Below are 21,829 nucleotides of genomic sequence, written 5' to 3' on the forward strand. Positions count from 1 at the left end.
TTCGCCGGCAGCAAAGGAGCTAAGCCTCCACTGGCTAGAACTTGACCCGAACCCCGGAACAAGTAACTGATTGGCAGTTTGAGTCTACACCCACATACAGCCAACCATAAGCAGATCACTTCTGGGGGAGGGTAGGCGGGCTTTTTCAAACACTTTTTTGGGTTGCACGCTACATGTTATCGTGCTGATGTTAACCCCAGTGCATTCTGTTCAAACACTGCAAGCAGCTCTGATAGGGCTGAGCACCAAGCGTGCCTGAGCATAACGTTGCTCACATGAGTGAAGTTCGCACGTAAAGCATCCGAACCTGAACCTTGATTTTTTAAGTTGGCGTTCGGTTCGATAACCGAACCTCACGTTCACTCATCTCTAGTCAGATGTTGAAAAGGGGTTAAACAGGATTTGTCAATTGCCATTAATATGTATTTTTCTAATCTGGTCTAAATGACGCTGTTTCCTGAATCTGTGATTATTTTTTTCTCCACCTCTCTGTTGCGGAGATATCTTTTCCTTGTATGTATATCTAGTCTTTTTAGCCAATGGGGCATGACTCTCAAAGAAGACATCTACAGAAGAGTTGAAGACCATGTCCCATTGGCTAACAAGACTAGATTTACATATAGAGAATATGTAGCCCATAAAATAGGACATGACCAGGAAGGTTGGGGTGCAATGAAAAATTATTAGATTATTTAGTATTAAGACAAAACAAAGTATGCTTGGAATAGGCTTTTCGTGCTATGCAGTTGACCTTATTACATCTCCATAAAACACAAAGCCGCGAGATGGATTTTTTTTCAATGTAGAAAATAAGACTTCTTTGCCCTATGTTATATATCGGCCTGCATCCTTGAACATTTATATGACTACAAATCTCTTTAGTCACTTGTAAAAAATCTTTTTAATGTATGGCAAGAGGCACATAATGTCACATACAATCTTATAAAAACGTTCCTAGGATTAAATTAAAGACAAGATGGATAACACAGACGATAATATCAGGGCCACCTGTGAATTTCCTTTCCATGCAGAATTCAGACCCGGTGTTTTACCCCTTGTAATAAAGTTCTGATTTGACCAATAGATCTATGACAAACAATACTGAACTCCTTCCCAATGGTAAATTTAATAAAACAAACTACATTGAGGCTGTCATCCATCAAACTCTCCATAAAGTCTCTAAAGACCATAGCAAATATGTCATACCAAGAGGCACCACAACACACAAAGGCCCCAAGTGACCTCTACTGTAATTCATTGTTTAACACCTTCTGTGGCTGAGGCAAACAGTGGTGTCATCAAATTTATGGCAAGCAGTTTTAATAGAGGAAAGTGCTAAAAATTGATAAAGTGGAAGGAAACCAACAGCATTCCTTTTTGGATACAAATTTGTTAAATCACTCAATAAATCAAGGTCACAAATCTATATGAGGAAAGGTATAAGCATGATTGAACCAAAAGAAGTCCAGACATGGTGCGAGAATCCTCCAGAATATCCATAGCTTTAATTCTCATCCAAATATAACATACTGTATATGCAGTATCAATTTATTTAGCAATGGACAACCCAGGACATTGAGAAATGGGCTTCAAAATGGCTAAATTTGTTATTTAACAGCAGTGGAAGTATATTAACACACTTAGATAATTGTAGTTAAACTTTACCCATAAATCATTTGAGCACCCTATTGCTTCATTCACACCCCTGTATGAATTATCAATATGAAGATTGTGTATTTTTTCTTCCAATAACAGGAGCAGTTCCTTATAGATAAAGCATCCCAAAGAGCTCTGAAGTCAAACAGCCTGCTAGTTAAGGTTAAGGCATAACTGTCATTTTAATTTTTATTTCAGAAATCATTAGTACCTGCGAAAATACACTCACGAGCAAAAGGGTAACAATGTTTTGATCTTTTGACTTTCAGACTCCATATCTCTTCAACCACTACAGTTTCAAATGTGAGACTACCTTCATTTTATAGACAATCATCTCGGCTATGTCTTACAAAAATTTGACTTACAACTATTTAGCATATGATTAGTTATGCAGATTCTTGTCATGTCACTGCATTGTTACTGTTTTGCTCATGGTTATGGAAAAATGTTTTTCTTCCAGTATAATACAAATTACAACCTGTTCTCACATTCCCTAATAGCTCAACTGCATTACTAGGTTGATGCCTAAGCAAAAGGTCACTGGTTGAAATCGAGGAGCAGCCATGAAGAAAATTTCCCAAGAAAAGAGAAGCAGCATCATCCAGCTCATCGATATCGGTCTCTCAGACAAGAAAATTGCTAAACTGCATCTTGTGAGGCCATGACAGTTGGAAGAATATGAAATGAAGTCCGTCCATCCATTCAAAAGCCAAGAGGTGGACGTCCATGCAAAATATCAGAGTCAACAAGTCGGCTTATTACAAGGTCTATCAGTTCTGACACGCCAAACATGGCAGTGGAGATGGCTCATATGCTTTGTAATATTGAGATCAAAGACATCCATGCAATCACCATGTGATGCACATTACACAAATCTGGAATGGTGGCCTAAAAAAAGGTGAAGAAGCCTCAACCTCAATATCAGCATAAAAAAGATCCGCTTCAATTTGGAAAAAGTACGAAAAGTGGACAGTAGAAGACTGAAAATGGGTGATGTGGACCGATGAGATGAAAGTAAATAGGCTAGGCTATATGGGTGCAAATAGGTCAGGAAGAAACAAAGGAAAAAGGGGCTAACAGATCGAGCAATTGATGGAATTGTTTGGTGGAAGGAACGTGATAATATGGGGTTGTTTCACAGAGAAACGTTTTGGATAATTGACCAAGATCAATGGTGGTCTCAATGCTGAGCTATGTGTGAGTTTTCTACACGACAAGTTACTTCATACAACCGAGTACTATGTGTATGAAAAGGACGACACAGTGTTCCAGCAGGATAACAGCCCAATCTGTTACGGTTGCTGCGAGCGCTGGAGACTAAGTCCAGATTTCTTGCTACTGCACATGTGCGAGCGCTGGAGACTAAGTCCAAATTTCTTGCTACTGCACATGTGCGAGCGCTGGAGACTAAGTCCAGTTTTCTTGCTACTGCACATGTGCGAGCGCCGGAGACTAAGTCCAATCTTGGAGCCATTGCACATGTGCGGGTGACATCATCGCTGACACGAGGTCACATGTCTCTGACACCTTCTATGCCGATTGGTCGCTGGTCATGTGCTTGTGACGTCTTGCTCGGTGATAGGCCAGCATGACGTCACTCCTGTCGTTCTGGAAGCGGATTGGCTCTGGTGTCCTCCATCTTGGATGAGGCACAGAGTCTATATAAGACCCTGACACACGCCGCATGGTGCTCAGTCCTCTTGGTTCATGCATATGAGTAGACGCTCTGTGCGCGTTCCTCTAGGCATTCCTCTGTCTATGCTAGGTGAGCGCTACCGGCAGGGTAGCGTTCTTATACCTTACAGCTTCGGCTGCTGTCCGTATCCTTACCTCTTAGGGGAGCGGACATAGGCAGGTGCCTGAGGCACATGGTCTGGCTGGGCCTTGTGATTGTACTCGTAGGTGGACGTTGCCGCTAGGGTAACGTTCCTTATACTGCGTCTGGCAGTTGTTCGTATCCTCGCACACTAGGGGAGCGAACAGAGGTAGGAGCTTTGTGCGGCTTACGCTGCTGTTCGTCTCTTTTGCACCACTAGAAGAGCGGACCTAGGCAGGTGCCATATCTAGTGGTTCGTGTCCTCGCACACTAGTGGAGCGAACGCAGGTAGGAGCTTTGTGCGGCTTACGCTGCTGTTCGTCTCTTTTGCACCACTAGAAGAGCGGACCTAGGTAGGTGCCATTTCGCACACATTGCCTTTGTCTCTGTGATTATTAACAGAGATCATTCCACACACCCTCCAAGTAAGGGAGGAATTGCTTTACTTTCTTATTATATCCTTCTGTGAGTTAACAGAGGTATTGCACTCTGCCATAGTCTGCAGCAAAGTCTTTGCACGGTGGACCCTGACTGTCTGATACTCCTTTCGGTTATTATCAGACAGCCCCCCGTAACACAATCCATATGTCGAGATTGGCAAAGAAGTTGTTAAATGACAATGAAGGACAGGTGCTGGATTGGCCCCCACAGTCCCCAAACCTCAAAACAATCAAACACTTGTGGGTAGAGTTGAAGAAAAACCTGTATACATACCTAAATGAGCCGACCAGTATATACCAACATTGGGAATGTGTAGGAGAGGCCTAGGATCAGATTTCAGTCGAGACATGGTTGAATCTGATTGAGAGCATGCCCAGAAGGATTCAGAAAGAGTTGCAAGCCAAATATGGATTTACAAAACACTAACAATATAATAAAAATTAAAATGTTGACTTTTAGGAGCAAAACAGTAACAATGCCGTGACATAACAAGAATCTGCATAACATATGCTAAATAGTTGTATGTCAAATGTATGTATGAGATAGCCAAGATGATTGTCTATAGAATGAAGGTAGTCCCACACTCAAAGCTGTAGTGGATGGTGAGATATGGAACCTGAAAGTCAAACGTTCAAAACATTGTTACCTCTTTGCTCATCAGTGTAAGCAACTCTGTAATATTTCTTATGAGACAAATTTGCTTCTTTCTCTGCCAGAATTGATCAGTCATTATCAAAATTCTCAATTCTGAGGTAAAATCTGTATTCAGAAAAAACTTTCCCATTTCTGAGATGGAGGAGATAGCGGCTGTTACTGATGAGATTTTATGTAGCTAAGAGGAAGAAGGAGTGGAGCTCTGCCTCTAGCTCCTCTCTCTGACTCTAGCTCCTCTCTCTGCCTCTAACTCCTGCTGCCTCTAGCGCCTCTCTCTGCCTCTAACAACTCCTGCTGCCTCTAGCTCCTCTCTCTGCCTCTAGCTCCTCCCTCTGCCTCTAGCTCCTCCCTCTGCCTCTAGCTCCTCTCTCTGCCTCTAGTTCCTCTCTCTGCCTCTAGCTCCTCACTCTGACTCTAGCTCCTCCTGCTGCCTATAGCTCCTCTCTCTGCCTCTAACGCCTACTGCTGCCTCTAGCTCCTCTCTCTGCCTCTAACTCCTCCTGCTGCCTCTGGCTCCTCTCTCAGCCTCTAGCTCCTCCCTCTGCATCTAGCTCCACCCCTCTGCATCTAGCTCTTTCTTGCATCATCATAGAATCTATCTGCACCAACTATGTTTTGTTTTTTTTAATGCATATAAATAATGGCTATTTTTACATAGAATTTGTTATTAAATGTGAGTTCATTTTGGTCTCGGCTAATTTAGATGTCCTCTTTCTACCGGAGAATGCATCTACCCTGTTTCCCCGAAAATAAGACCTACCTCGAAAATAAACCCCTTGTAGATTTTGGGAGCTTTTTTGAATATGCTGAAAATATAAGCCCTACTACAAAAATAAGCCTTAGTTGTGGTTCCATATGGAAGTGTGCAAGCAGCTAAAAAAGTTAAAGATGCAGCAGGACTCTTCATCAAAGAAAACTGATACTCCTAAAAGAAAACTGACACTACCAAAAGAAAGCAGACAACCCCCCAAGAAAAAAATAAAAATAAAATAATCGCACTCACCAGAACCCAAACAATTACAGACGGCAAGTGCTGATGGTAGACGAGCTCTCACACAAAGATTGTGCATTGTACTGATGCTCTGACAAACAGTTCGGGTACCAGTATCACTCCATGCTAGTGATACTGCTTCCAGTCATCAGGGGGAGCCAACCACCTTAGAACGCAATGCAGATTTGTATGTGAGAGCCCATTCACTTGTCAACTCTAATTGATTGGGGTCTAGTAAGTGCATTTTTTAGGGGGTGTCTTCTTTCTTTTGGGGTTAAACTTAGCAATACATAGACAATAATACATTTAAAGCAGGTCATTTAAACCTTTGTAAATATGGTTTGTACCCACCACTATAGGACTGGTTCTGCACCATGAGAATAGCAGATCAGATAAGATAATGAACCAGTAATAGGATTAACACAAAATGTTGATGTTACTCAATGTGATGACATGATTATATTTGAAAAAATAATTTTTTTTTGTTTATGAATATATGTGGATTGTTGTTCATGGGGAAATATAAGACATCCCCTGTAAATAAGCCCTAGCGCATCTTTCGGAGCAAAAAATAAAATAAGAACTTGTCTTATTTTTGGTGAAACATAGTCCTTTGGCTTTTATTGTCTTGCAGCTGACATATATTCGGAGGTGCACAATATAGAAGTGGTATCACATCAACAAAGGAGTATGCTTTATTAAAAAATAATATAGGAAGGCTTTAATCTTGTTTCATGAAATGTATGTTACAAACTTCTTACTGTGTCACAAGTCAAGTCATTATATTCAGACTGACAATGGGATCTATTGAAATAATTGGCCAGAACGAGGACATGACAAGCTAGGAGGAAATTACAGCAGATGCCACTTATTGCAGCAAAGTCCCCACTGGGATAGAACACGATGATGTCTCCAGGTCATCAAAGTTAGGGTCCTCAATCAGTCAAATAGCACCGAGTTCTGGAGAAATAGGGTTCCCCAGAACACACAATCGCAAGACCTGTCAATTTTATAAGAGGAGTGGTGAAAGTAAAGGATTATTTCCTTCTTAACATCTGGCATATCTGCAGGATACAATATAAATGTCCGGTGAATGTGTATCACAATCATTTTGGTTCCTCTATGACAGGAGGTCAAAATCAAATACACAGAGGGCCAAAATTAAAAGCCTGGACAAAATCGAGGGCCAACCTTTATATTTATTAAAACCATGTCTACATTTGAGGAAGTTTTTCCTTATTAAATATGAGAAACTTTTTCAAATGGAAAAACTTGTCCCACAAGCAAAGTATATTTTAATTAATAGATCTTAGAATAAATATGTTATGTAAGAACAGTAAAAAACATATGGTCCATGTCCTAATTTAAATATGTAAGAGCAAAGGATAAAAAACCTTGAATAACAAAGATAAAATATAGTGCAAACAAAAGTGCCCCCAAACACGGTATGATACCCCGCAGTGAATTTCTCCATGGCACCCTCCACATGCACGCTATGATGTACTGTCCCCCCCAATCCTCCGAGACAGAATGATGACCCCACCAAAGTATGATTCTCCAAGTGTAATCCTCCCACAGACCTCATACAGTATAATGGCCACAAAAGAGTGCTCCATACAGTATAATGGTCACACAAAGTGCTCCATACAGTATAATGGTCACAAAAAAGTGCTCCATACAGTATAATGGACCCAAAAAGTGCTCCATACAGTATAATGGTCCCCAAAAGTGCTGCATACAGTATAATGGTCCCAAAAAGTGCTCCATATAGTATAATGGACCCAAAAAGTGCTCCATATAGTATAATGGACCCAAAAAGTGCTCCATACAGTATAATGGACCCAAAAAGTGCTCCATACAGTATAATGGTCCCAAAAAGTGCTCCATACAGTATAATGGACCCAAAAAGTGCTCCATACAGTATAATGGTCCCAAAAAGTGCTCCATACAGTATAATGGACCCAAAAAGTGCTCCATACAGTATAATGGACCCAAAAAGTGCTCCATACAGTATAATGGACCCAAAAAGTGCTCCATACAGTATAATGGACCCAAAAAGTGCTCCATACAGTATAATGGACCCAAAAAGTGCTCCATACAGTATAATGGTCCCAAAAAGTGCTCCATACAGTATAATGGACCCAAAAAGTGCTCCATACAGTATAATGGTCCCAAAAAGTGCTCCATACAGTATAATAGACCCAAAAAGTTCTCCAAATAGTATAATCGCCACACATAGTGCTCCATAATGGCCACACAAAGCTCCAAATCATATAATGGCCACACAGTGCTCCATACAGTATAATAGGCCCCACATTAACAAAATAAATACATGCTCATCTCTGCCCACTCCACCACTGCTCAGGTCTCTTCATGGTGTCTTCAGATCCTCTGCATATATAGGTACAGTGGCACGTTGTTAGAATGTCATCGCACGGCTGTGCTGTGCTGTCACACGCAGATGGAGAATGATTGGGAGGGAGTGTCAGCTTATTTGGTTAAGGGGCTATAGTTTGACATATGTGCTTAATGATAAAAATATTGGGAATCACTAATCCTAATATTGGCAGTAAGGTGAAATGTAGGTTCCCAGGGAACCACTGAGACTCAATAGAAGATAAGCTGGCAACTGTTCCTGGCACACCAAGCATTTGGGGGCGTAAATCCCACAGTGGCCTTTTTACTCTAGTTCTTAGTTAATGGGGTTGTCTCAAGCTATTATGTTATTCCCTATCAATAGAATAAGGAAAAGCTTATTGATTTCTAAGGCCCCAACCAATCCCTAGATCCCTATCTGAATGGAGTGAATATCGAGGATACACACGTCTGCTCCATTCATCCATTTTGGATTTGTAACCATGCACTGTACTTCTCAATGTCCAGTATACTTAAATATCCACATGTTCAACCTCCACTCCATTTAGAAAGGGCTTTAAAGAGCTCTCTTCTCAGGATCGCTGGGAGTTCCAGTGGACAGATCCCTAGCAATCAGTAAGATATCCACAATCCTATTTTACAGATAGGAGATAACTTATTAACTGGGTGCAAATCTTTTAAAGGATCACGTGAAGTGGTTTCATCTTTTAGAACTTTAAGCCAACTATTCTGAAATTCCCAGTACAGCCTTTAAAAAAGCATTCAGAGGTACAGTAGAGACATTAGTATTTCTAAAGTCTTATTTACAGTAGTATTCAAATACCTTACATCTAACACTGTACTTTCACGAGTCCACCACTCCCGAGGTCCTATGGACAATGTGAATGACAACCAGTCTCGCCATAGGATCTGGGCGGGTTGGCCTGTCAGTATGATGAGTAAAGGCCTCTTTACACACTGCAACATCGCTAGCGATATCGCTGTAACGTCACCGGTTTTGTGGCGTAATAGCGACCTCCCCAGCGACATTGCAGTGTGTGAAACGCATCAGCGACCTGGCCCCCGCTGTGACGTTGCTGATCACTACATATCTCTCAGGAACATTTTTTGGTCCTTTGATTCCCGCTGCGCAGCAAGCATCATTGTGTTTACCACCGTTACAACGACTTCGTTAGCGACTTCCCTTTCAAATAGCTACTTTGACACGTCCCCAACGACCAGCTAGGTCGTTCTGCAGGTCCGTATCGCTGCTGCGTCGTTGGCCAGGTTTGTCTGTTTGACAGCTCACCAGAGACTTTCTAGCGATCCCGGCCAGCCCAGTCATCCAATCTGAGTCAGTATTATCATTGACAGCCCAGCTACCCTATCTGGCCAGGCCTGTGGGGTTTTCTTGAGGTGTCATCCATCCTGGGTAATTGGCTGGCTATTTATCTTGCTGGCAGTGATCAGATCACTGACAGTTGTAGTTTTGCTCAGTGGTATGCTAGTCTGGCACTCTGATATTCTGATCTTGTTGCCTGACCTTAAATTGCCCTTTGGCTACTTGCTCGTAATATCCCTTTCTGTCTTGGAGCAGTCTGTCTTTGGTTACCTGACCCTTGACTTGCCCAGAATATCCCATTGTTTTTTTTTCCTTTAGTCTCTTTAGTCTGTGATGTACTCTCCCGGCTTTGAGCTCGGACTCCTTGACTTCCACATTTCATGGATCGTCCATGAAAAATTACTCAGTGTCATATGTATATTATGGCTGAGGAATGGTTAGAACCAACTTCTATAAAATGTAAATTTTTTTTGTGATTTACCAGTATTGGAATTTTATTGGCCATAACTTGTCATCAGTAAATATTTTTTTTGCAGAATTCTTAATGGTAACCATTATGGTGATTACTTAATCATGATGTGCCATGTGTATGTTTTATATTTTTAGCTGATGGTATACTTAAATAATATACATTCAAAGTTATCACAATTGCTTCCAATAAGATCTGGACACAAACGTAATGTAGGAACTTTCCGGTGAGGCCTTCCTTTAAATCAGGTCCTACCATTATATACACGTGTACATTTACATTAGGCACGTATATCTAAAATATGCACAAGCTAATACATATACACACCTTTACATATTACATACATACATATACAAATATGCATACAAACAAATATAAAATACACATACATTCACATACACCATTACATTTTTTGATGCACTTGTTCAGATGACTAGACAATTTTTTGTGGTTCATCCATTCTCAGTTGTAACAACTTTAACTTTTTTAGTAAAAGAAAAAATATGCATACACAAAGAAAAGGGATCACCAAAAATATCCAAAGATGAAAGGTAAGTTTATTAACACATATGCCTCACATACTGCAAACTTACTTTTTATTTTTGGATATTTTTGGTGATCCCTTTTCGTTGTGTATGCATATTTTTTATTTTGCTAATTGACATTTTGCCATATGTAGGGTTGATCTCCTAATTATATTAGTGGTGCCCTCTATTCTTCTTTTTCAAGTCTAACTTTTTTATGTTACTATAATCTTCACTATATAAGGTCTTGGTATTTTTTTTTTTTTTTTTTTTTAAAAAGAGCTGTAGTTTTTTTAAAAGTGCCATTTTACCACACATATGTGCCAATATTACAATTGTGTTAACTTTTTGGGAGGATTCAAATGGCAAAAAAAGGCCAATTTTTTATTACACCATTTACATATCATTTGATTTTGTATTGTAGGGTTTATTATTTACAGGTATACCAGATATATTAATGGTATTTACTGATTTATTTTCTATTTAATGTATATTAAAAAAAATATGTAATTATTATAATGCTTTTGTTCTTGTTTCTTATAAAATTGCTAACAAATATCTCTGAGTTTTATTTTTCACCCTAATATACATATATAGACTTGGACTGATATATAGTAATCTGTCTCTATATACCAGTACAATATGCCTGTAAAGAAGAAGACTACCATTTTGATCTTTATGCAGAGAAAATCCTCCAACACTTAATAGTGAAGCCTGTGGCTCTTTGCTAAAGCTATAATGTCAACTATTGAGGGGCCACCGAATGTCCCAAGTTTGATAAGAAGATCTACCCAGAGATTGATCGCATCTGTGTCCCAAATGAGATACATGCAGTGTAACTGGTCTCTATATACCAGTACAATATGCCTGTAAAGAAGAAGACTACCATTTTGATCTTTATGCAGAGAACATTCTCCAACACTTAACAATGGAGCCCATGGCTCTTTATTAAAGCTATATAAAGGAAACTATTGAGGGGCCACCAAATGTCCCAAATTGGAGAAGGAGATCTACCCAGAGATTGATCACATCTGTGTCCCAAATGAGATACATGCAGTACAACTAATCCCCCACTCTAATGGACCCCCATGCAGTTGAAGTGGCTACACATTTAGCATGTTTGCCCTTGATCTATTTTGGACAGATAATGCTCACAGCAGACTATAAAAATCCTTTGCATATTTCAGTAACAGCTAAATCTTATTCCAATACTTTGGACATTTTCCACTGTGAAAATTGACCTGTTTTGCATATATGAAATCTGCAACATTTCAATTTATGCTGCATTTGTGTATTTCCCTCCTTGCAATGCATTTGGTGAGACATAAGTAAAATCCACACCTTTTGAACAACAAATTCTGCACAGATACACCACATACGGAGAAATACCCTTATGTGGTGTATATTGCAAATCTCCAATATTTTGGCACTATAAAGAAGTCCAAATTATATTTGACACTTTGCTGTATAATGTTGCATGGAGTGCAAAACTTTAGCAGGACTGATTGTGCCACAAATAATTGCATTTTTTAGCCTGATAACAAATCTGCAAAACAGACCAACAAAGGAGACTTGGATAAAATGACTACTTGTCTTGGTGCCTGGGTAAAGTTTGATTTACTTTAGTGTTGCGCACCTCGTAACATTCTTAAATCACAGCAGCAGTGTGTGCAAGGAAGTTAAAATGTCAGCAATCTCAAGCAAAAACAGCATCCTTCACAAGGAGGCCATAAAAATGAAACACAGATGTCAAAATACAATAAATAACACTAAATGGATTATGTCCAAATGAGAGGAAAACTAGATATGCTTCAATTGATCAACGCTACTAGGAAAATAAATCTCAGCAGGTAGAAGCCTAGTAATAAACGGCACACCCATTCCAGACCATAAGGACAGGGAATTGATGGTATAGAGCAGTGAAGCTCAGGTGAATACTCCATTCCAGCTCCTTAAACACAGATTAGGCTCTATTCCCAATACATTTGGGTCTTTCATCAGAGGTACATGTTAGGAGTATTTTCCAGCATATACCTCCATTAGGTGGATTTAGTTATGCCACTGTATAGGCACACAAAAAGAAAGGGCTGTCAGCTCATTGGTCCATCGAGTGCTTAAATGAATAATACAGCCATGGGTGCGGTGCACGGAACTTCCTGAGCGGGTACACAGGTGAAGTATTCAATGAAAAGAGAAAAAATCCAGCTCACGCAGTAACAGTATAGAATGGCATTCCGGACTTGTTATATTACAAACAGCTTTTTATTTTGACCATTTTAAAGGCCTGAAACACTAGTCCGGAAAAAACACGTGGGTGTCCGATTTTCGGGTCCTTGTTCCGTTTTGGATGTCCGTTTCTCCGGTACATGTGACATCAGTGTGATGGCGTATGCTTGCCGTGCGTGTGTGTAGAATGTCCATGTATGCGTGAAATACGTACATCTTATGTCCGTGTGAAGTCCATGTGCAGTCCGTGTGTCTTGAGCTGTTTCACCATAAAAAAAAAAAAAAAAAAAACCCACACAGACCGTACGGAAAGCACACGTACGTGGTCCGTGTCACGCACGTGCAGACACGGACCCATTGACTTTAGCGGATCCGTGTCTGCGTGATGCCGGAGAAACGCGGACATGTCAGCCGTGTTTAAAAACGCACACACATACAAACCACACAGACACACGTTCCGTGTGGCTTTACGTGTGTGTGCCTGTTACCATAGGGTAACATTGGTGCACGTGTGTTCGTGCCGCTGGTACGTGTAAAAATGTACCAAACACGTACCGGCTGCACGGATGTGTGTTGCAGGCCAAACACATAGTAATCGCTAGCCAACACGTTTCAAGAAAATTGGTCAAAACTCATGGGTAAGAGCAAATTGCTCGAAACAGATTGGACAGCAATTCTTATGTTCTTAAAATAGTCAAAATAAAAATAAAGGGTTTTTTTCATAACAAGTCTGGAATGCCATTCTATACTATTACTGCGGGAGGTGGATTTTTTTCTCTTCTTCTTGAATAGGCAAGCAAAGGCATAGCTCTCATTTTGCTACCATGATTAAAGAAATAAACAATGTTGTATACTTTTCATAAGGGATGTTTCTGTATAGGGAAGTGCATTACCGTACAATTTAATACATAAAAATAAATAGGTGTACATTGTACATTTTTGTGATAATTTTGGTGATTATCCAATGTTAATAAAAATTACATGTTTTAAAAAAATTAATAAATAGGTGTATCTGCAAAGTAGGAATTTTGGTTGGCCATTGTCAAGTCAATGGCGCCCTGTGCATATCTTAGGAGAGTAGCTGAATGTTTTGCAAAAGTGTGAGTGTGCCTAAGGGGTGCTTCACACACAGCGAGATCGCTGCTGAGTCACGGTTTTGGTGACGCAGCAGTGACCTCATTAGCGATCTCGCTGTGTGTGACACTGAGCAGCGATCTGGCCCCTGCTGTGAGATCGCTGCTCGTTACACACAGCCCTGGTTCGTTTTTTTATTGTTGCTCTCCTGCTGTGACGCACAGATCACTATGTGTGACAGCGAGAGAGCGATGAAATGAAGCGAGCAGAGAGCAGGAGCAAGCATCTGGCAGCTGCGGTAGGCTGTAACCAGGGTAAACATCGGGTAACCAAGGTGGTTACCCGATATTTACCTTCGTTACCAGCCTCCGCCACGCTCACGCTGCCTGTGCTGCCGGCTCCTGCTCTTTGCACATGTAGCTGCAGTACACATCGGGTTAATTAACCCGATGTGTACTGTAACTAGGAGAGCAGGGAGCCAGAGCTAAGCAGTGTGCGCGGCTCCCTGCTCTCTGCACATGTAGCTGCAGTACACATCGGGTAATTAACCCGATGTGTACTGTAGCTAGGAGAGCAGGGAGCCAGCGCTAAGCAGTGTGCGTGGCTCCCTGCTCTCTGCACATGTAGCACAGCGTTGTTATGATCGCTGCTGCGTCTGTTGTGTTTGACAGCTAAGCAGCGATCATAACAGCGACTTACAAGGTCGCTGTTACGTCACAGAAAATGGTGACGTAACAGCGACGTCGTTGTCGCTGTCGCTATGTGTGAACCCAGCTTAAACTAAACTAGAACTAGATATCTTAAGGTCAAAACATTCCTAATCAAATGAATGGAACTAGAAATAAGGGGATCTCCAAAGAACTTTTTTAGCAGATTCACTTGACTCGAATGGCAAATTCGATCAACAACAAAAGTCTCCCGATTCCCATGAAAATACATTTTTTATGCTTAACAGTCTCTCCAGACCCCAAAGCATAATAAAAGCATAATAAATGGAGTGGAAGGAAGGGATTTAAAAATAATCTATGAATAATATAATATATTATACTGTATTAACTCACCTGTCTTAGGCCCTCACCTGAATTATGCAACTACCGCTATCTGTTTCCCTTTCGTCTGCACTGGTCTTTGGATCTTCCTCTGGCAATGAGAATTTCTACCTTCTGTTCCAAATAGGAAACACCAGGAATATAATCATAGGACACCACGGAGAAGTGGCAGAAACATAAAACAGGTAAGGGCCAAGACAGTTGAATATAATTCATTTTATTAATTTAACTCTGTCTTGGCCTTCAAAAGACTCCAACAAAAATTAATGTCAATTCGCTCTGAATTATGTTAGAATCAATTCCCTAACATTTTGGATTTCCTCATCTCTAAATGAAAATGATTGGCCACAGAAATTGTAGTGACAAATCTGATGCTTCCCAATTTGCTACTAAATTGTGGTTTTTGGTTTGTATTTTTCAAAACTGGGGAAAAAACACAGTAACAAAAAACCTAAATACATCCCTATGGATAATTCTGAACCAATAACATCATATACAGTTAGGTCCAAGAATATTTGGACACTGACAAGTTTTTGCATATTAGCTGTTTACTAAAACATGTTCAAAATACAGTTAAATATTCAATGTGGGCTTAAAGTGAAAACTCTCAACTTTAATTGGAGGGTATTCACATCCTAAGTGGAGTAAGAATTTTGGAATTACAGCTCTTTATTATGTAGCTGCCTCTTTTTCAAGGGACGAAAAATAATTGAACAATTATCTCAAAATTCCTTCAATAGGCTACATGGACTATTCCCTCATTAATCAATCATCAAAGGCAGGTAAAATGTCTGGAGCTGATTCCAGGTGTGGCATTTGCATTTGAAAGCCGTTTCTGTGAACTCACAACATCAAGATCATCAATAGGCTGGAAAAAAATGAAGAAATTCATCAGAGAGATTGTAAAAATGCTTGGAATGGCAAAACCCACAGTTTTGTAGTCTGCAAAAAGAAGAGAGCACCGGTGAAGTTCGGAACTCAAAAACCTCTGGACATCCACAGAAGACAATAGTGGTGGATGATCGCAAAATCCTTTCTACGGTGAATGAAAACCCATTCACAACATCTACCCAAGTGAAGAACACTCTCCTACAACTAGGTGTTTCAGTATCTAAGTCTAGAATAAAGAGAAGACTTCATGTGAGCAGATACAAACAGTTCACCACAGTTAGCCATAAAAAGAGAAAGACCAGATTAGACTTTGCCAAAAACCAGCTAAAGACAGCCTAGTCCTAGAAAATAATTATTTGGACAGATGATACTAAGATCAACCTGTACCAGAATGATGGGAAGAAAAAAGTACAGAGAAGGTTTGGAACATCTTATGATCCAAAGCACAACTCATGCCTAGTTAAACATGATGGAGGCAATGTTCTGGCTGAGCATGTATGGCTTCCAATGGCCCAGGGTCACAAGTGTTCATTGATGATGTGACTGAAGACAGAAGCAGCCAGATGAATTCTGAAGTGTACAGGGAGATACTTTCTGCTCAGATTCAACCAAAAGCAGAAAGGTTGATTGGACGGCGCTTCCTAGTACAGATGAACAATTACCCAAAACATATTGTGAAAGCAACTCAGGCGTTTTTTAAGGCAAAGTGGTGAAATTTACTGCTATGGCGGAGTCCATAATTAGATCTCAACCCCATTGAACTGAATTTCACATGCTTAAGGCAAAACGTAAGACAGAAAGACCCACAAACAATCAACAATTGAAGTCAGCTGCAGTGAAGTCTGGCAAAGGTCACAAACGTAGAAACCCAGCATTTGGTAACATCCATGGCTTTCAGACTTCAGGCAGTCATTGCCTGCAAAGGATTCTCTACAAAATATTTTATTTATGGCAAAGTAAATTTGTCTAATTAGACCATGTTCACATGTCTGTTAATCATCCATTAGAACGGATAGGGCAGCAATCTGTTGGCAAAAAAGATGTGATGGACTGGTCAACTTTTTTGACTATTTTTAAATAACTGATTTCTGATGGATCCATTTTTTTAAACATTGGAGTCCATAGAAAATTGATCTTTTAACAGATTTCTATTTATCTTCCATTTGAAACTAATCCAGTAAGCAAAAAACGGATCCTTTACAAATGAAAGAAAAATTTATGGCTAAATAGCAATTTGTTCATGAATCCATTTACATAGACTCGAATGTTAAAAGCTGAATGGAAAAACAGATCCAGCTGAAATCAGTTATTTAAGAATGAACAAAAACATTGTGTGTTTGCAGAGATTCTTTGCCAATGGATCTCTACAGGATCCATTCTAATTGATAATTACTGGATATGTAAACTTAGCCTTACTTTTGAGTCTCTGATATGAGTGTAATGGTATAGGTGGAGAGCAGGGGATAGGGGCTCCCAGACTGGCCCTCAGGCTAGGGGACCTAAATATCTCTAACACCAGGGTTACCTCTGATGGTGAGGATATCTGGGCTGCCTGTCTTGCTCTGCTCCAGACCAGCCCTGATCTTATAACCCCTCCTCCAACCCCTGGAGAAGTCCGGGGCAGGAGTGATAAAGCCAACAGAAATAGACAAACAGGGGAAATCAAATTTCTATCTCACGGTACACACAGAGGTATAAGACAAAAAGAGCTTAGGCGGAAAATAAGAGCAGGGAGAAAACAACAAGACACTGTGAGAACTCCACAACAACTCCACACACAAAGTAATACAATTACCAGAAGGACTCGGATACAACAGCACATGGACCTGTTTAGCATAAGGTATAGTCGGCATGGGAAGACAAGCTCCACCATCTTAAAAAGGTGAGGAGTGACTACAATAGTCTCCCACAACATGTGATCCAAGAGGTAATCAGCAGGCTGACAGAAATTAACTCCTGATGATTCACAGAAAAGGACATAAATTCAAAAGAAGTAATAGAAAAAAACTCACCAAAACCAGCCATTAGCCAACAGGTCAAACAGCAAATGCACTAGCAGGATGCAGCCAGCCCCCTATGATAAAGGTAGGGACAACACAGTTGCAGAATACTGATGAGACAACCACTCACAGCCTACCATATCATGGAGGGGGTGGTTGCTGGTATTAAAATTGCACACAGATGGGATTTGCATAGGGTGCCTGTCACACAGATATGTGCAATGCCCAGTGTCTTGCTTACAGCTTATTGATGACGCCCATACTACTAGGTCAGGCGGGCTGCGTGCACTATATAAGTGTCTGAACACACAGGACAGACACACCAAAGGGCCCGACTGCATCCTACAAAAAATTGTGCAATCAAAAAAATTATATAAAATGATATTAAATAATAAAGTCAGTTATTGATCCATATTTTAGCCAAAATACATAAGCTTGTAACCCCGCATCAAGGGTCTCCACGCTTACGTGCCCGTAGGATACAACAGGAACTTGTTTAGCATAAGCTATAGTCGGCATGGGAAGACAGGCTCCACCATCTTAAAAAGGTGAGGAGTGATTATGATAGGTCTCCCACAACATGTGATCCAAGAGGTAACCAGCAAGCTGGCAGAAATTCATTCTTACTAGTCTGATCATGAAAGAGAACACATGGTTTATGCCTGAGCTTGTTTGTGAAACTCAGAAGCACCAAAAGAGGTATAGTGTGGCGTGTCAGACTCTGCAGTGTGAACAGCGTCAGATGCCAACATGGCACTCAGTGTGTTTAGAGCCAATCACCGTGTGACAATGAGGAAGGCTTTGTAGAAAAATAGTTGTAAATACTAAATGTTTCACAAGATGCTTTTCTTCAACCACTTTAATTAAATCTGAAAGTCTAAACTTCAATAGCATCTCAGTTGTGTCATTTTAAAAAAAAAAAAAAAAAATAGTGTCATGCAGAACCCAGGTCACAAAGATTCGGTCACTGCCCAAATATTTATGGATCTAATTGTATACCTGTGACGCTATTAGTTCACGTCATGAGACAAGCGGTTGACTGAGATATATTGGCCGTAATATGAAAGAGAAAATATGCCCTCTATATAGTAGTGTTATGAGCACTCTGAGTATGTTCTGAAGACGGAAAACTTAAATTTAGTGACATTTTTAAACTATAAATACAAGATCCAGGACAAATAGGACGCTCTACGTGTTATATAGCCTTAAAATAAATGACCGCCTTAATTTTCATTTTTTTTTGTTTCTTACCTAAATTTGAAATGATGTACTGACAACCGGGCTCTATTCTACTGATAAAGAGATCCACATTTTGTTTATTAGCAGGGGTAAATTTATCGGCTTTGCATTTGTTTTATAGGCTAAGCAAAGCTCAAAACAAAAATTGGTGCAAATTTACCCCTGCTTATAACATTTTGGTGTAGATGTGAAAAATTTACACAATTGTTACCAGTTTTGGCTCAAGAACTGGTGTTGGAAATGCCAATCTTGTAGATCTATTTCAGACTAAGCAAGTTATTAACTATCTACTGGATAGATTATAACTGTTGGATCGTTTGGGTCCCACTGCTATGACCTCCCTATTGATTGCTGGAATAGGGAACTTTTTCTTTTTTTTTCCTGGTTCTTCCCTGCCAAGATTGTAGTCAAGAGGAGTTAAATGGAGATGTAGGTCACGCATGGGCCCTGCAGCTCCAACTCAAATCTAAGACACGGAAAGAAAGTCAAAAACAATATAGTGCTCAGCTGGCGTTGGTTTCTTCAGTGTCACAGACTTGAATTGATACATATTGCAAACCAGGTCTTTTCATATTAATCACCCACGTAGACAGATTACAAATTTAACCAATGACCCTATACTGTACCTCTAATTTTATAAGGGCTACATAAAAGGTTTTTTGTCCTCACTAATTTATTGTCATGCCAAATGGTAATACAATGTCTAATACATGGACCATACTGTGCCACACCAAGCATGGACTCTACGTGGCATCGTGTTTGTTTGTGGACTCAACTTTTTTTCTCATTGTGTTTATAATCTAAGAAGTAAATAGGGGGATAAACTATTCCTTCAGACAAGATATATTATTAATGAGAAAAAAAATCTCTTGTTCTCATAAAGTATCTTCTCTTGGGGACAATAGCTAAATAATGGTCTTGGATCAGTCAAAATTACATTGTCTGTTGCATTTGTTGCAATGTGTTACCCCAATAATGTGCTATACAAAGTGGCATGGATATTGATGGTACTATAAATATATAATGTAATTTTTTTAATGCCACTAAAGTGGAAGGATAATATATATATATATATATATATATATATATATATATATATATATACACACACTAAAATACCATTTTGTTGTTTGTTTGTGTTTTTTTATTTTTTTGAGCAGTACATATAATATAATGTAAAGTGGAAACATTATTATTTTCTTGCTAATATAAGCAAAACTGTATCTAATGGTCAGATTATAAGAAAAATCAAGCAGTCGCAAACTTTCCATAGTAATGACAAACATAAACACAGTGATGACATTTGCAGGTGATAATGACATGATAATAATGTGGATGATGTTTTTGTATATAGCCATTTAATATATCTGTCTACAGCCATAACCATAATTACTGATAAACTGCCCAATGGATTATAAAGTGAATGTGTAATCCATGTATGAAACAGTTCCTGGCCACAATGCACACAGTTTGGTTTGCGCTCGATCATCTAATTTACCACCACGTTCAGTATTTTCAATGAGCCTCACAGAGATTTATGGTTCAGAAGTCAGATGGCTAAATCTATCTCACAATTACTGTCAACGATCAATCAAAATGGTCAATAAGCGGTTTGTAATAATTCATATCTCTCTGGGGTATTGTATCTGATCATTTGGTTATCACAGTTAGTATTATGATAACTTTTGGCTTAAAATGGAGAAAGGAAATGTAACTATTATTATTAATCCCTACTTTACAGAATAGAAGGTCATGCACCTTATCTATAAGGATGGAGACACAATACAGCACTGCTTGCAGATACAAAGAAGATTGTGATGATCACATAAATGCAGACTAAACACTTCATCAGAATAAACTTGTGTCAATAACTCTGACTAGTGTGGTAACATTATAGGTGCAATACATGGAGGCATCATCTTTCCCATGTCCTGTTGTAACATTCATTTAAATGTTGTGATTTGGTCTCAGTAATTCATTTGTAATTTTCCTGAAGAAGGAGCCTTTGTGCTCTGAAAGCTTGCTAATATAATTTTTCTGGTTAGCCTATAAAGGTATCACTCCTAAAATACTTTTGTCATTCTTGGGACATAGTATTTCAACATTATAGGTAAAACTTGTAAGTAGACATAGTATAGGAAGCCTCTGCAGAACTGTACACAATGTATCCAGTTAGTGCCAATGTTTGTAAATAGAATCTTACCTAAATCTTCCATGTACTGTACTGAGGATGAAGGGAGCGAACACTCCAGCGATCCCACACATTGGCTTATAGTTCCTTTACAGATCTTTGTATATTGCTAGGTTAATTTACCTCCTTGTACAACCTTTGTAACTTTTGCATCCAGTTATAAAGTCTTCTTCATCCCTTGACAACTCTGTATCTCCTCCAAGTCACACATCAGATATTGCTCATTTAAAGCCACATTAATCCAGAGTAGCAGTAAACCATGACCCCCTATCCCTGAGAAGTCAACTCAAACACGATCTCAATGAGAGTAGAGATCCAGATCTGCATCAGTCAGTGCACATGGGTGTCATGTGTGTACCCTGCAGACACGTGTTGGTTGTAAATCCCCTGACAAAGTGTAGTAAGGATCAGGTCTGAAGCATCATTCCACAGAACAGAGCAGATCCAGGAGTTGGGGGGCTGCAGATCCCTCCATGCTGAGGAAGGTGCTCAGGTCCCAGGCACATCTGCTGTATTGATGATAGTGAGAGCTGCAGCCTGCTGCCTCCTTCTATTGCAGGCGCTCAGTTCCCCTGCCTGATGGACAGGCTGCCTGCAGTCCAATGCTTAGCACAGAGGGGAGGGCTCAATATGCTTCATATACTCACATTCTGCTTAAAGTTACAGTGACATATTGCTGCAATCATCCCAGTGACACACAGGTCTTGTACAGCAAATAGATTATCATTAGTAATCACTAAGACAGTATCCTGCAATGTGGCTCATTCACACAGTACATTATAACATTGCTGTCGGCAGATCAGATTATAGTAGTGATGAGAGGTGCTTTATCTACATTGCATGAGATGTATAACTGGACAAGGAGACTGATTTCTACAATTTAATTGGAATTCATTGGATACACATGGGTT

At 39.7% G+C, this 21,829-nt stretch overlaps 1 protein-coding gene across 1 annotated transcript in view; it reads right to left on the reverse strand.

The window, feature by feature from the left end:
* IL1RAPL2 (interleukin 1 receptor accessory protein like 2) overlaps positions 1-21,498 on the reverse strand; it is a 1,148,049-nt gene extending 1,126,551 nt beyond the window's left edge. Inside the window, exon 1 of the mRNA XM_075323820.1 lies at positions 20,931-21,498. The gene's annotated coding sequence lies outside the window, so the exon portion shown is untranslated. The remainder of the gene's footprint in view (positions 1-20,930) is intronic.
* Positions 21,499-21,829: the final 331 nt, after the last annotated feature.

This window comes from Anomaloglossus baeobatrachus, chromosome 9 (genome assembly GCF_048569485.1).
Source record: "Anomaloglossus baeobatrachus isolate aAnoBae1 chromosome 9, aAnoBae1.hap1, whole genome shotgun sequence".
Classification (NCBI taxonomy): domain Eukaryota; kingdom Metazoa; phylum Chordata; class Amphibia; order Anura; family Aromobatidae; genus Anomaloglossus; species Anomaloglossus baeobatrachus.